We start from the raw sequence: 4,060 nt of genomic DNA on the forward strand, positions 1-4,060 counted from the left end.
CCCCCGCCCCTGACCTCAACGCCACCTCGGACGCCGCCCCGACCTCGACACCGCCCTGCCCCTCCCTCGTCGCAGTCACCCGAGGTGAGCACGCCCGCTCCTCCCTCTCCCCTACCTCTGCCTAGGGTTTCTTTATATTTTAGTTGCATATTAAGTTTATTTTTATTTATAGTAAGTTTATTTTAGTTGCATATTAAGAACTAGGTACTAATTAGGAACTAGAATATTTTTATTTATATTAAGTTTATTTTTAGTAAGAACTAGTTGAACTAATAGAACTAGTTAGTAAGAACTTGTTTCTATTTTTTAGTTAAAGCAATTTTTCCCGCCTCGACGTGGACGATGCCTATCCCGCATCCTCGTCGTCGAGTCGGCGGAGGACGACACCTGCTTGACCAGATCGGCCATTTCCGGGACTAGGCTCCACCGGGGTGGTACTGGGAGGCGCTACCTATCGGGGGGTGCAGGTTGGTGAGGAGCCAGCCTGTCGTTGACCCGAACCTTCTTTGGTGGTGATCGCGTGGGCCAGTGACGATCGAGAGGCTCGAGGACTCCATGGAGGTGGTGTGTCACCGTGTCAGTGAGGAGGACGCGCACGTCCGTCGCTACTTGTTTGCGTTGGAGCATAGGCCGTTCTCTAATACCTGGCAGGTTCTCCGGGGATCTCACTGGAGCTATGATCCCGTGATGGTTCCTTCTCTGTGGGTGTCCACCGCCCGCGCCGACACCCGTCGTGTGCTAGGGTTTTAGTTGTATTAGTGATGTTATATGTATGACACTATTCATGATGTATTAGTGATAATATTCGACGATGTACGGACGTATGAGATGATTTACTTTTGCTTATTGAATGCATGCTAATTTGAGTCCTATAAGATATTTTGAAATGTATATCTTGTGTTGCTCAATACCCAAGTGGCCCGTCATGTTTGCAGGTTACACCTCCGAGTGGCCTATGTTTTGCCGGAGTGTTGATTCATTTCCGTTCCGGCAAATTTCAGGCGCTCGATATGTCCTATTTTAGCAAAGGTCATGCCGGATTTTTCTGTGAATTTTGGCATGACTTGTGCCAGAATATGTAGGAAATATCGAGTGCCCCGGATTTGTGTGTTCATTATCTTGGTAGTTGTCTTCGATCGATTTTCAATTAATGTTTTAACTATGAACATAGGAAATGTCTGACAATGAAAAGGATTTCGGTATTTGCAAATACTGCGAAGACGAGCGCGACCTGTGCGACGGAATCTTCCTAGATGATCATAGGCGCTTCAGCATCAAGCTGGACGAGAACTTCGAAGTGGATATAGTAAGTCACAGCGACAAGTCTTTTTTCGTAATTAAGCATGACATCTGCTTCATTTGCTTCCACTTATTTTTTTTTACTATTCTACTAGCGTATCCCCTGCCATGCAAGAGTTATTGTATTGGATAAGATAGGTTTCAGTCATAGTATGGAGGAAAAGAAAGTTTACTTGAAGACCGAGCATGGTTATATTTTCCATGCAAAATTGTACAATTCAGACGACTACACCTATTTTGGATGCAAAACATGGCGAGCACTATGCAAGACTTATGCATTTGAGCCTGATATGGTTATTACCTTTGATATTCGTCCGGAAGATGATATTGGAGGTAATACCGACATCTGGGTCGATCTGCAGACGCCTCCAGTTATACCATTATGTAAGTTTCTCAACCATATTTATGTCTTTGATTGATATTGTTTATTCAAAAATAGTTGACAACTAATTTGTATTGTCACCTTATTTTGGTGCAAGCAAACATGTCTAGCGCTTGGTAGACAGGACCGTATACTATCCTGGGGCTGAACTCAATTGCGAGGATCTCAGTCATTATGTTTCATGGCTTGAGGATCTTGATACCGTCAAGACAAATTTTCTTCCTGCATTTAGAAATGTTAGTACTGAAAATGTGCGACCAATAGTGTTCGTAATGAACTACGGTCACATCTATTTAGGAAGGATGGTAAGATTTTTACTATTTGTCATCAGTGCATCTTTTCCATACATTATTTTTGAAACTAAACTTCATTGCTAAGTATGTTAACATACGATGTTCTTCAACAGGGACTCCCGATGAATGTTGTGCCTTATGGGATCGAGACTAAAGGTACCATGAGTATTATCAGCTTACGGCCAAGATATCCTACAGATTACTTTAGTGCATTCAAGATTAGCGACGGATGCTTAATAGTGCAAGACTGGACCAAATATGTGATGGGGGAGCGCAGAGAAGTACTAGGGGGCAGCAAACAGATGTGCTACCCACGATTAGGAGACAGGTTCATCTGCATGCTCCAGCTTGATCAAGGAGGAGAGCTATACATGTTTTATGTTATTTTACCTAAGAGAGAGCAGCAGGAGTGATTAGCTAGCTAGAAATGAGTTTGAGGATGATGATGTGCTACACTATATTACTATGATGATAAAATAGCTAGTGTTAGTGGTAATGACTATGATGATTATTATTAGCTAGTGTTAGTGGTGATTAAATAAATACTGTTTTTTTAGACAAAAATAAATACTGTTGGTGGTAATGACTATGAGGATGATTAAATAGCTTGTGCTGGCGGATTAGATTCAAGTGGAGGCAACATGTGGTGCACATCGAAAGTACTACTAGTCCAAACTAGATCAAGTTCAGATTAGTAGTATACTTTTGACATGCACCACATATTGCCTCCACTTGAACCTAATCCACCTTCATTTGACACACTGTTATGGACATAATGATGTAAACCTCATAACTGGTATTGTACCAATATTTGTACGATGGCGCATAAATACACTAAAAATAAAAAAATAAATAAAAAAGTACTAGTAGCGATGGACAGAAAACACGCTGCAAGTAGTTACCTTAGCAGCAGCGTGGTAACGAACAAACGCTTCAGCTATTTGTCCTAGCAGTAGCGCGGGCAGGCACACGCTGCTGCTAAGCAATAGCTGTAGCGCCTTATTAGTAGCGCGCCCTCCCGCGCTACTAGTGAGCACAAAACCCGCGCTACTTCTAGGGTTTTCCCTAGTAGTGATGACTTATACACGTTCCTATGACTATGAGATTATGCAACTCCCGAATACCGGAGGAACACTTTGTGTGCTACCAAACGTCACAACGTAACTGGGTGATTATAAAGGTACTCTACAGCTGTCTCCAATGGTACTTGTTGAGTTGGCATAGATCAAGATTAGGATTTGTCACTCTGATTGTCGGAGAGGTATCTCTGGGCCCTCTCGGTAATGCACATCACTATAAGCCTTCCAAGCAATGTGACTAATGAGTTAGTTGCGGGATGATGCATTACAGAATGAGTAAAGAGACTTGCCGGTAACGAGATTGAACTAGGTATTGAGATACCGACGATCGAATCTTGGGCAAGTAACAAACCGATGACAAAGTGAACAACGCATGTTGTTATGCGGTTTAACCGATAAAGATCTTTGTAGAATATGTGGGAGGCATGTCTCGGTCATGTCGACATAGTTCTCGAACCCGTAGGGTCCGCACGCTTAACGTTCAGTGATGATCGGTATTATGAGTTTATGTGTTTTGATGTACCGAAGGTAGTTAGGAGTCCCGGATATGATCACGGACATGACGAGGAGTCTTGAAATGGGCGAGACATAAAGATTGATATATTGGACGACTATATTCGAACACTGGATGAGTTCCAGGGGTCACCTGATATTTATCAGAGTGCCGGGAGGTTATCGGAACCTCCGGGGGATCTAATGCGCCAACATGGGCCTTGTGGGAGAGAGAGTAGAGGCCCTAGTGCTGTGCCCCCCTTGGGAGTCGGAATTGTATAAGGAGGGGGGCACCCCCTCTTTCCTCCCTTTCTCCCTCTCCTTCCTTCCCCCTTCCTCCTTCCTAGTTGGACTAGGAAAGGGGAGTCCTACTCCCACTAGGAGGAGGACTCCCCCTCTCCTTGGTGCGCCCCAAGGCCAGGCCGGCCTTCCCCCTTGCTCTTTTATATATAGGGGCAGGGGGCACCCTAGAACAAACAAGTTGATCATTGATCTCTTTTAGCCGTGTGCGGTGC

The sequence above is a fragment of the Triticum dicoccoides genome, chromosome 4B (genome assembly GCF_002162155.2).
Source record: "Triticum dicoccoides isolate Atlit2015 ecotype Zavitan chromosome 4B, WEW_v2.0, whole genome shotgun sequence".
NCBI classification, from domain to species: domain Eukaryota; kingdom Viridiplantae; phylum Streptophyta; class Magnoliopsida; order Poales; family Poaceae; genus Triticum; species Triticum dicoccoides.